The 12,665-nt window shown below is 49.0% G+C and overlaps 1 protein-coding gene across 1 annotated transcript in view; it reads right to left on the bottom strand.

Moving 5' to 3' along the window:
* Positions 1 to 12,665, bottom strand: part of LOC309332990 (protein-lysine 6-oxidase-like) — a 285,922-nt gene that overhangs the window by 221,891 nt on the left and 51,366 nt on the right. The window lies entirely within an intron of this gene.

The following is a 12,665-nucleotide window of genomic DNA, read 5'->3' as shown; positions in this document are numbered from 1 at the left end:
TCAATGTATTAGTACCACTGGAATAATAAATTTAATAAGCCGAGGCTGCCTGTTGTGTTGGATGTCTTTAAGAGCCGTTGAGACCTGAGCCCACACATTTAGAAGCAAGGGGGGAGCTCATCTGTGCTGTACGAAAGCAGTTTTACTTAGAAAACGGTGCGCTTAGTGCAGGGGTTGCATGTGGGCACACAGTCCTTTGCTGGCGCATGCAGGACTGTTGTAATGAGGCCCGCGGCAAGTATTCAGCCGTAGCCCATAGACCAGGCTGCAGTGTGTGGTGCCCACAGCAGTTGATCTGGTTCGGCAGATAATGCCCACAGGCCTCAAAAAGATGAGCGGTCCTTGACTTGAAGCTTCACAGCTCCCTGATTTTGGCATAGATTATTCTCCTGCAACCCAGGGTCGGTCTTTTCAAAAGACAATAGAATTTCAACCTGTGGAGCATTAGCGGCTGAAGGCCTCTGGGTTTAATTTTTGTGAATAGCTGGTCAAAAACACACAGGATGGTTTTCGCAAAGTCCCAGCAAGCAAATCAGGATGAGTGCTCATTAACTTGTAACCACCCCCTCTTCCCTTGCAAACAGCAGGCTCGATGAGGAATAGATATAATTGAACCTGTTTGCAAGCAATCAAAATAGGTCGCCTGGGGACTCGCAGACATGAATAAAGACCAGTAGTGATTGAGTGAATGATACATTTGCGATAATTAAGAGGTATATACACTTCACTGAATAAGTGGACTTGTTTTCATGTTTCCTGAAACAATAGGCAAACCAAAACAATGGCTATCCTTTGAAAGTCACACTTCTCTGAATTGAGCAAATCCAGCCCAACGTATGCCATAATGTCTAAATTAGGCTAAAGTGGACATTGAAACGAATGGCAGAAAACTGCATTACTGTATATTACAGGAAATTGCTTGCCATAATGTGTGTATGAGCAAAATTGCATATGAAAATCTGGGTGTTGGGAGAAATTTTCATTAGAGCTTTTAAGGAACAAGCAAACGCCCCCCCCCCTGAAAATCAAACATGGAACTGAATTTGTGATTGGGAAAAATGGGAAATTGACATTTGTCCTAATCACTAAACCTCTCCTGCCTTGCCAAGATACCTTTGGGAGAAGAAAGGGTTAAGGAGTAAACTGCCCCAATCCTAAATGGATTCCCTAAAATGGTTGGGTGGCGCTTGTACACTTGCAACACCTGCATCCAGGTGTCTTGCTCTGCTTTCCTTTGGACCCCATCAGTGAGTCTTGTCATCTGGGCAGCGCAGGACCCCCATAATCACTGCCCAGGCTTACGCCCTGGGGTGGTCACTTGGGTGCTGCGAACAGTGGTTTGATTTCACCCCTGGAGGTGCACTCCATTGTCTATTGAGACAGCCTGATGTCTGCAAGCACTGAGGTCACACAGTCTGGCCTGCTGGTAAAAAGTAAAGGTAAAGGGACTCCTGACCATTAGGTCCAGTCGTGCCCTACTCTGGGGTTGCGGCGCTCATCTTGCTTTATTGGCGGAGGGAGCCGGCGTACAACTTCCGGGTCATGTGGCCAGCATGACTAAGCCGCTTCTGGCGAACCAGAGCAGCGCACAGAAATGCCGTTTACCTTCCTGCTGGAGCAGTACCTATTTACTAGCACTTTGATGTGCTTTCGAACTGCTGGGTGGGCAGGAGCAGGGACCGAGCAACGGGAGCTCACCCTGTCACAGGGATTTGAACCGCCGACCTGATCGGCAAGTCCTAGGTTCTGTGGTTTAACCCACAGCGCCACCCGCGTCTGGCCTGCTGGTACCTGCCAGCCTAATGGCTCTTAAGGTAGACTCAGCCTGAAGTTTGTGTTTGGGGAGGCTCATGTTAGATATATTCAGGTGGGAAATCGTTTGGGCTTTGGGGTCCGGATCTTTACTACCTGACCCCACCGAGTGGGCGGACTGGCTGTGTGGGGCAACCCACAGGTCAATCGCACGGCATCATGTACATGTGAGTTGTCTCCACCTGTCAAAATTCCTTATGGAGGGCTCCCAACAGCTGGCTGCACAAAGGGGGTTGTGTATTGCCAGCCCCAACCCTGCATTTTGCCCAGCTGATGGGCACAGCGAACACACTGCTCCAAGCAAAAATCAACCTGTCCCTTGCGATCTGTGTTTGTTATCTAGCATGGGAGTGTGTGGTTTGGGGGAAACGGCCTTGCGAGCAGAATTATTATTATTTAATAAATTCATATAACCGCCCTTTATCTGTAGATCTCAGGGCAGTTCCCGCTCCTGATTAAGAAGTTTAAGGAGCACCATGATTTGGCCCAGGAAACAAAAAAGGCAGCCGATAACTGAGTGTAGTATGGTGCAAGAACCAGGTATCCACAAGAGTTCTTGCTGCCATGCCTGGTTTCTGAAGTGTCTACAAGCCTGAACGCCAAGCGCACTGCATTCTAAACTAGATTTGCCCAATGCTTGGCATGATGAAGAAGTTTGGATTTGATATCCCGCCTTTCACTCCCTTTAAGGAGTCTCAAAGCGGCTAATATTCTCCTTTCCCTTCCTCCCCCACAACAAACACTCTCTGAGGTGAGTGGGGCTGAGAGACATCAGAGAAGTGTGACTGGCCCAAGGACACCCAGCAGCTGCAGGTGGAGGAGAAGGGAATCGAACCCGGTTCACCAGACTACGAGTCCACTGCTCTTAACCACTACACCACACTGGCTCTCTGGCTGGTGGCCAGTTTAGCTGGAGGCATCCTGGAGGAACATTAGCTGCCTTGGGGTTTCCAGAGGACGTTGGACTCCTTGGGCCCCAGCTGGCATGCCCAAGGATTAGGAGCTGTTGGAGTTTATTGTCCCATAAAGTCACCATTAAAAAACCTCTAAATGAGGGTGAAAGTGGAGAGCACAAAATAGGGTCTGAAGCTCAGCATCAAAAAAACGAAGATCATGGCCACTGGTCCCATCACCTCCTGGCAAATACAAGGGGAAGAAATGGAGGCAGTGAGAGATTTTACTTTCTTGGGCACCATCATCACTGCAGTCACAAAATTAAAACTACCCATGTACCGTCTGAAACCCAAGGGATGCCAGTGAATTTGGGTGCATTGGTTGCCAGTGAATTCCCCCCCTCCCCGCTTTCCTCCCCCTCTAAGTGTAAACTGTAAGGAGAAATGCAGAAGTCGGTCCCATGTTGCAGCTTGGGAAGTCAGAGATGGGTCTGGACAAACTGACCTCCAGTGCTTTAGGGAACATGGTGACTTCTTGTTGTTTAGTCGTGTCCAACTCTTGGTGACCCCCTGGACCAGAACACGCCAGGCACTCCTGTCTTCCACTGCCTCCTGCAATTTGTTCAAACTCATACTGGTAGCTTTGAGAACACTGTCCCACCATCTCGTCCTCTGTCGTCCCCTTCTCCTTGTGCCCTCCATCTTTCCCAACATCAGGGTCTTTTTCACGGAGAAAAAAAAAATATTTAAAAGAACATACAGTTATACCTTGGATCTCAAACGCCTTGCATTCCAGTCCCCAAATACTGCAACCCCGGAATGAATGTTCTGGTTTGCAAACATTCTTTGGAAGCTAAACGTCCGACGCAGGGCCGGATTTAGGATTGATGAGGCCCGAAGCTACTGAAGGTAATGGGGCCCTTTATATGTCCAGCTGTCCTTTGTCAAAAACAAACTGCCGCTGTTTTTTGTGTTAAATATATGCTACAGTACAGTGGTATCTCACGATGTGAACAGGATCCGTTCCGGAGCCCCATTCGCTTCCAGAAGCGAACGTAACTAGCGACGGCACATCTGCGCACGTACGCATGCGTCGCTTTTTGCCTTTCTGCACATGCGCGTGACATCATTTTGTGTGTCGGCACATGCGCAAACATCGAAACCTGGAAGTAACACACTCTTATTTATTTATAATGATATTTTATTACATTTTAACAGTAAAGAAGTTATAACACATAAAAGAAAAAACACAAGAAAGATACAAAAAACCCAAAAAACCCCAAACCCCAAAATACAAAAATGCAAACATTTAACATAGAACAAAAAGAAAAAACAAAAATCCCTCTTTTTTAATATCTCGTCTTTGATTAACTTGTTTCCATGACTTCCTCACGCCTCCCTTTTTTGTATTCCATTTAAAGATTGGTTCAGCAAATTCATATCCTGTTAGTTTATCCTTAATTATTTTTCCTCACATATTATAGCTTCAATTTTTCATCTAATATCAATCCATTCTTACATATTCTTATGACTTATTACTAGAACCCCTTCATTTCATTTCAATGCCATTAACATTCAAAAACGTTACAGTGTTTCTGTAAATAAATTTTTAATTTCTTCCAATCTTCTTCCACCAACTCTCCTCCCTGGTCTCGGATTCTGCCAGTCATTTCCGCCATTTCCATGTAGTCCATTACTTGCATCTGCCATTCTTCCAAGGTGGGTAGGTCTTGTGTCTTCCGGTGCTTTGCGATGAGTATTCTTGCTGCTGCTGTAGCGTACATAAAGAAAGTTCTATCCTTCTTTAACACCAATTGGCCGACTGGAAGTAACACGCTCTACTCCAACCCCCTGCAATGCAGGAATCTCAGCTCAAGAACCCACGGCAAGTGGCCGTTCAAGCACTGCTGGAAAATCTCCAAGGAAGGAGAGTCTACCGCCTTCTGAGGGATTTCCTCCCACTGTCAAACAGCTCTTGCTGTCAGAAAGTTCTTCCTGGAGTTGGAATCTCCTTTCTGGTCACTTGAAATCATGGCTTCAGGTCCTGGGGGCCTCTGGAGCAGGAGAAGACAAGCTTCCTCCTTGGGACGCCCTTGAGATATTGACAGGGCTCTCATATCCGTGTCCAGAGGGACAAGCCTGGTAGATGAAGGGAACGCAGTGGATGTAGCCTACCTTGATTTCAGCAAGGCATTTGACAAGGTGCCCCATGATATTCTTGTAAAGAAGCTGGTAAAACGCGGACTTGACTATGCTACCACTCAGTGGATTTGTAACTGGCTGACTGACCGAACCCAAAGGGTGCTCATCAATGGTTCCTCTTCATCCTGGAGAAGAGTGACTAGTGGGGTGCCACAGGGTTCTGTCTTGGGCCCGGTCTTATTCAACATCTTTATCAATGACTTGGATGATGGACTCAAGGGCATCCTGATCAAATTTGCAGATGACACCAAACTGGGAGGGGTGGCTAACACCCCAGAGGACAGGATCACACTTCAAAACGACCTTGACAGATTAGAGAACTGGGCCAAAACAAACAAGATGAATTTTAACAGGGAGAAATGTAAAGTATTGCACTTGGGCAAAAAAAATGAGAGGCACAAATACAAGATGGGTGACACCTGGCTTGAGAGCAGTACATGTGAAAAGGATCTAGGAGTCTTGGTTGACCACAAACTTGACATGAGCCAACAGTGTGACGCGGCAGCTAAAAAAGCCAATGCAATTCTGGGCTGCATCCATAGGAGTATAGCATCTAGATCAAGGGAAGTAATAGTGCCACTGTATTCTGCTCTGGTCAGACCTCACCTGGAGTACTGTGTCCAGTTCTGGGCACCACAGTGAAGGAAGGTGAGGACAGGTGACCTCACCTAGGCCCGAAGTCACCCCCCACCAAAGCAAGCTCAAAGCTTCTCAGAGCTTTTCAAAATCATTTTTCTCAGCAGCTAAAAGGCATTAGCTAAGCATCAGAAACATTCCGCTTGCTATAACTAAAAAGATTGCAAGAAAGGTAGGGAACACAGTCCATTGTTTCTCAGGCCTTTCTCATGCCTTCTGGCCTTGCTAAAGAACCACACTGCAACTTACTTTCTGTCTGGGAACCATGCCAGAACAAGAGATTGAAACATATCTGAACACTCTGAAACCCCTTTCCCGGGAAGAGTCCAATAGTCCCAAGACAGCTTTCTGTTCATGCTCAGAGGACCCCTGTTGGAGGAGAAAGGAGGAAGGAACTGGAAAGGGGTATATATGCTTGTGCACATGACTGTGAATTTCGTGCATTCTTTTTGTGACTTATCACATTTGCTCCTTCTACCAGTTCATGGATGGTAGAAATAAAAGCCTTTTCTCCAAAACTATTCCTTGAGTGTCTGTTGACTCCCACTTCCCTTTCCCAGGCTCAATATTTTTCCCAACCGAGGGCAAAGCCTCATAAGGCTACATCAGTTCAAGAAGGACACTGACAAACTGGAACGTGTCCAGAGGAGGGCAACCAAAATGGTCAAAGGCCTGGAAACGATGCCTTATGAGGAACGGCTAAGGGAGCTGGGCATGTTTAGCCTGGAGAAGAGGAGGTTAAGGGGTGATATGATAGCCATGTTCAAATATATAAAAGGATGTCACATAGAGGAGGGAGAAAGGTTGTTTTCTGCTGCTCCAGAGAAGCGGACACGGAGCAATGGTTCCAAACTACAAGAAAGAAGATTCCACCTAAACATTAGGAAGAACTTCCTGACAGTAAGAGCTGTTTGACAGTGGAATTTGCTGCCAAGGAGTGTGGTGGAGTCTCCTTCTTTGGAGGTCTTTAAGCAGAGGCTTGACAACCATATGTCAGGAGTGCTCTGATGGTGTTTCCTGCTTGGCAGGGGGTTGGACTCCATGGCCCTTGTGGTCTCTTCCAACTCTAGGATTCTATGATTCTAGGGAGCAAAACATCTCTCTCTCCCCTTTCCCCACCCCATGCAGAATGGCAAGGGGTCTGTGCATCCAGCTGGGAAGGTGGTGGGAGTGTGGAGCCCAGCCAGGGCTGGTTGTGGGCAGGATCCTTGCACTGCCGGGGGTTGGACTAGATGCCCCTTGGCACCCCTTCCAACTCTGCCATGCTATGATTCTCTCGAGGAACAGGTGGGGGAGCAAGATGCAGAAGAAGGGGAGGCACAACCACACCCCCACCAGCCCCCTCTGGCCTGACCCACGGTGGCCTCATCCCAGCACACTTTGACACCCCCCTGGTTTTAAAGGGGATGCCTGTCAGATGACAGTGAGAGTTGGTAGAGAAAGATGGATTCTCAAGGTAGGAGGCCTAGAGGAGATGAGTGGCAATATTATTATTGTGAGGTGATGCTATTACAATTCCAAAGCAGGGAGGGAGGGGGAAGAGAGAGAGAGAGTGGAATTCTGGTGGAGACGGAAGATGGAAGGAGGCTTGGAAATGGAGTTTGAAGGGGGGGCAGGTGAGAGTCGGTTGAGAGCGGTGGGTTCTAGAAGGCGGCACGAGGGGGGGGGCTGGAGCTGAGCTGGACACAGCCGTCATTTCTCCGAGAATGTGGCGGTTTAATGCAGCAGGAATGGGGACTCAGCCATATTGGAGGCAAGATGATTCTCTTGATTCAGGTGAGCCATGGAGCCAGGGCTTGGCTTGTACAGAAATTGTACCTCAGGTTAAGAACTTTGCTTCAGGATGAGGACAGAAGTCGTGCTCTGGTGGCGCGGCGGCAGCGGGAAGCCCCATTAGCAAAAGTGGTGCTTCAGGTTAAGAACAGTTTCAGGTTAAGAACGGACCTCCAGAACGAATTAAGTTCTTAACCCGAGGCACCACTGTGCTGCTAAAGCCCAGATGCCTCACACCCCCCTCCAAGCTTCACAGAACTGGGCTATGCCTGATTATCGTCTCCCAAAGCAACTTGTTGTTGTTTAGTCGTATCCCAATCTTTGTGACCCCCTGGACCACAGCACGCCAGGCACTCCTATCCAGTGGCGTAGCGTGGGTTGTCAGCACCCGGGGCAAGGCAAGTAATTTGCGCCCCCTAACCCGTGGATTTGCGCCCCCTAACCCGTGGATTTGCCCTAACCCCAGATGTTGCACCCGGTGCGGCCGGCCCCCCCTGCACCCCCCACGCTACGCCACTGCTCCTATCTTCCACTGCCTCCCACGGATTGGTCAAACTCATATTCATAGCTTCGAGAACAGTGTCCAACCGTCTTGTCCTCTGTCGTCCCTTTCTCCTTGTGCCCTCCATCTTTCCCAACATCAGGGTCTTTTCCAGGGAGTCTTCTCTTCTCATGAGGTGGCCAAAGTCTTGGAGCCTCAGCTTCACGATCTGTCCTTCCAGTGAGCACTCAAGGCTGATTTCCTTCAGAATGGAGAGGTTTGATCTTCTTGCAGTCCATGGGACTCTCAAGAGTCTCCTCCAGCACCAGAATTCAAAATCATCCATTTTTTGGCGATCAGCCTTCTTTATGGTCCAGCTCTCACATCCATACATCACTACTGGGAAAACCATAGCTTGAACTATATGGACCTTTGTTGGCAAGGTGATGTCTCTGCTTTTTAAGATGCTGTCCAGGTTTGTCATTGCTTTCTCCCAAGGAGCAGGCATCTTTTAATTTCATGGCTGCTGTCACCTTCTGCAGTGATCATGGAGCCCAAGAAAGTAAAATCTCTGACTGCCTCCATTTTTCCCCCTTCTTGCATTTCCTTTTCATTGGGATGGTTTTTGTTTTCGTTCTCGGTCCATATACTGCTTAAGCCTGCCTTGTAGAATTTTAAGCATAACCTTGCTAGCGTGTGAAATGAGTGCAATTGTGCGGTAGTTGGAGCATTCTTTGGCACTGCCCTTCTTTGGGATTGAGATGTAGACTGATCTTCTCCAATCCTCTGGCCACTGCTGAGTTTTCCAAACTTGCTGGCATATTGAGTGTAGCACCTTAACAGCATCATCGTTTAAAATTTTAAATAGTTCAGATGGAATATCATCACTTCCACTGGCCTTGTTATTAGCAGTGCTTTCTAAGGCCCATTTGACTTCACTCTTCAGGATGTCTGGCTCAAGGTCAGCAACCACACTACCTGGGGTGTACGAGACATCCATATCTTTCTGGTATAATTCCTCTGTGTGTTCTTGCCACCTCTTCTTGATGTCTTCTGCTTCTGTTTGGTCCTTACCACTTTTGTCTTTGAACGAAATGTTCCTTTCATATCTCCAATTTTCTTGAACAGATCTGTTTTTTTTCCATTCTATTGTTTTCCTCTATTCCTTTGCATTGCTCTTTTAAGAAGGCCGTCTTGTCTCTCCTTGCTATTTTTTGGAAATCTGCATTCAATTTCCTGTATCTTTCACTATCTCCCTCGCATTTTGCTTGCCTTCTCTCCCCCGCTATTTGTAAGGCCTCGTTGGACAGCCATTTTGCTTTCTTGCATTTCCTTTTCGTTGGGATGGTTTTAGTTGCTGCCTCCTGTATAATGTTGCGAGCCTCCATCCATAGTTCTTCAGGGACCCTGTCCACCAAATCTAAATCCTTAAACCTGTTCCTCATTTCCACTGTGTATTCATAAGGGATTTGATTTTGATTGTATCTAACCAGCCCAGTGATTTTTCCGACTTTCTTCAGTTAAAGCTTGAATTTTGCTATAAGAAGCTGATGATCTGAGACACGGTCAGCTCCAGGTCTTGTTTTTGCTCACTGTATAGAGCTTCTCCATCTTTGGCTGCAGAGAATATAATCAATCTGATTTCGATGCTGCCCACCTGGTGATGTCCATGTGTATAGTCGTCTCTTGTGTTGTTGGAAAAGAGTGTTTGTGATGACCAGCTTGTTCTCTTGGCAGAACTCTATTAGCCTTTGCCCTGCTTCGTTTCGAACTCCATGGCCAAACTTGCCAGTTGTTCCTTTTATCTCTTGACTCCCTACTTTAGCGTTCCAATCCCCTGTAATGAGAAGAACATCCTTCTTTGGTGTCATTTCTATAAGCTGTTGTAAGTCTTCCCACCTGTAACCTCTTCCTATGGTTTTTATTTTCCTTTCTGTCTCCTAGGACATAAAAGGCTCCTGAAACGACCAAGTATGAAGGAGGCTGGAGGGGCACCACTTGAGATTGTGGTAGGTTAATTCCATGGGGAATCCATTCCCCACATGTGCAGGGAGGTCATGGTGCTGACCTGCGCAAAACAGGGCTGGGTTGGGGGTTGCAGTCCCGTCTCGCCCCAGCCCCTTGCCCCCCTCCTTCCAAGCCAGGGGTCAGGCGCCCACAGCCTGTGGTGACGTGGGCCTGGGCAGCCTGGCAGGGGTGCTTGTTCTGCCCCCCTAGAGAGTACAATGTCCTTCTCTCTTTGCAGGGCCGTGGTTTAGGGAAGGAGCAGCAGCCCAGCGGTGCAGCGAGACCCAACAACATCTGGAGGTATGTTGTGACTTTGTGTGGCCGGGGAAGTGTTTCCCAGGGATCTTGGGGGTGGAGGAGGAAGGCCTGATTTAGAGATCCCTGTACTTTTATGAAGGTTTCTCTGTGGTCCAGGCAGGGCCCTAGCTAGGGGGTGGTGAGGTGGGCCCCCGCCAGGGGCGCAGGTGAGAGGTGGGGCACAAAATCGACTCCAAAATTTGTCCACCAACATGTCTAAATATAGAGGTGATAATAATGAATATTATCATCTGTATATTTATTTGGTTCCAACTCCTCCAAGCAACCAGACTAACAGAACTTGTTTCTTCCTTAGGCGAGAGGCCCACCAGCACGAGGGGGGAGAGGCTCCAGCGCCTGCTCCCGGGACAAAGATCGGCAGAACATCGCGGCGGTTCCCGGCGGTTCCTGATCCTCGCCTGCCTCACCCTCCCTCCGTTCCCCATGTGGGAATGGCTCCTGCCCGGCCGTACCTGGCACAGAAGCAGCAGCCAAGGCTCCCCCCCATCAAAAACGCCTCCCAAGTGATTCCGGAGCAGGGGGATTCTTTGGCTGCTGCCTCTGTGCCAGGCCGGTCGGGAGGGAGCCCTGACGCTGCCCGCATGGAGGAGTTCAGGGTGGGGCAGTTAATAAGATCAGGTAGGAAGAAATGCCCCCTTCTCAGATCCCCACCCTCCTGCCCCAGACTGGGGCTCGCGCCGGCTGATGTCTCCCTTTCTTTTGCAGCGAGGAGAAGGCTCAGCCTGGGAGCCGCCGCATCCCGGGAGGGCCTGGAGCCGAGACAACGGCCTCTCGCCTCAAAGGTAAGGGGACAGGGGGGGTTCATTGCTTTGCCGCTCTATGCTTTGCCGCTCGCGATTTGCGGGTTTGCGGGGCGCGGGCAGGGGGCGCGTCAGAATGTCACCCCCCCTTCAGGATAGCACCTGGGGCAGCCCGCCCCCCTGCCCCCCATCGGTACGCCCCTCGCCAGAAACAGGAGCCCTCGGCTCCCCTGGGACTCGACTTCCTGCAACGGCTTCTTGAAGCCCCGTCCCTGGTCGTTTGGTCAGTGACAGACCATTCACACATTCAGGGATTCCTTCTTTCTTGCAGGGTAGGACTGCTGCACCGCTGTGGCTGCTGCTGAAGTCCCCTCCCCACAAATAATACAGGTAAGAGGAAGAAGGGGAATTTGCACGGAGCGGGGAGAACACCCTGCTCCAGACTTCCAGACGAACTCTCATACTTAAAACCAAGGCGTTCCTACAAGAGCCAGTATCAAAATAACATGGAAGCAGTACAGAAATGGATAAGGCGGAGCTATAGCTGATAAGGAATGCAGTGTCACCATCTGCAGTGATCATGGAGCCCAAGAAAGTAAAATCTCTCACTGCCTCCATTTCTTAGAATCCTAGAATCCTAGAGTTGGAAGAGACCACAAGGGCCATCGAGTCCAACCCCCTGCCAAGCAGGAAACACCATCAGGGCACCCTCCCCACAATACCCCTAGATCCCACCACTCAGGTCCTCTCAACAGTTCTGACCTTTTGTCGCTAATTTACCATGCCAACATTTTCTCCATTGTCCAAAGCAGCAATCCACAACCTTGCGCCCGCTGGGCGCCCTGCGCTACAACTCCCAGCACCAAATTTCCCTATGGGCTTGCTTCGCAACACGAAATGTCTTGCGAGATCTTGCGGGTTTCCCCCCTTTTCCTAAGCCGCTAAGCTGCTTATCAGCTGATCCGCTAAAAGCCGCTAAACCGCTAATAGCGCTAATAGCGCTAATCCGCTAAGGTTTCAATGGGCTTGCTTCGCAAGACAAAAAACCCGCTATACGAAGAGCCGCACGGAACGGATTAATTTCGTCTTGCGAGGCACCACTGTAGATGTCTTTCTGGAACTCTCTAGCTTTCTCCATAATCCAGCGCATGTTTCCACTTTGAACTCTGGTTCCTCTGCCCCTTCGAAATTATGTATGTATACAATATATATATTGCTGTAAGTTGCTTGGATACCTTTGGGTCACAAGCGACTGGTAAATTTAATCAATGGTTATGGTGATGATAACGATCAGTCCACATGGGATTTTCGACAGAGCGGAACGAAAATGAGTGACAGAATCATAGAGTTGGAAGAGACCCTGTGGGGTCATCCAGCCCAACCCCCTGCAATGCAGGAATCTTTTGCCCACTGTGGGGCTGGAACCCTGAGATTAAGACTCTCATGTTCTACTGATTCAGCTTGTTGTTGTTGTTTAGTCGTTTAGTCGTGTCCGACTCTTCGTGACCCCCTGGACCAGAGCACGGCAGGCACTTCTGTCTTCCACTGCCTCCCGCAGTTTGGTCAAACTCATGCTGGTAGCTTCGAGAACACTGTCCCACCATCTCGTCCTCTGTCGTCCCCTTCTCCTTGCGCCCTCCATCTTTCCCAACATCAGGGTCTTTTCCAGGGAGTCTTCTCTTCTCATGAGGTGGCCAAAGTCTTGGAGCCTCAGCTTCAGGATCTGTCCTTCCAGTGAGCACACAGGGCTGATTTCCTTCAGAATGGATCGGTTTGATCTTCTTGCAGTCCATGGGACTCTCA

The sequence above is a fragment of the Podarcis erhardii genome, assembly GCF_964252035.2.
Source record: "Podarcis erhardii genome assembly, chromosome: 18".
Lineage (NCBI taxonomy): Eukaryota > Metazoa > Chordata > Lepidosauria > Squamata > Lacertidae > Podarcis > Podarcis erhardii.
Note: the sequence above shows the minus strand (reverse complement) of the source record. Positions and strands in the feature narration are given on the sequence as shown.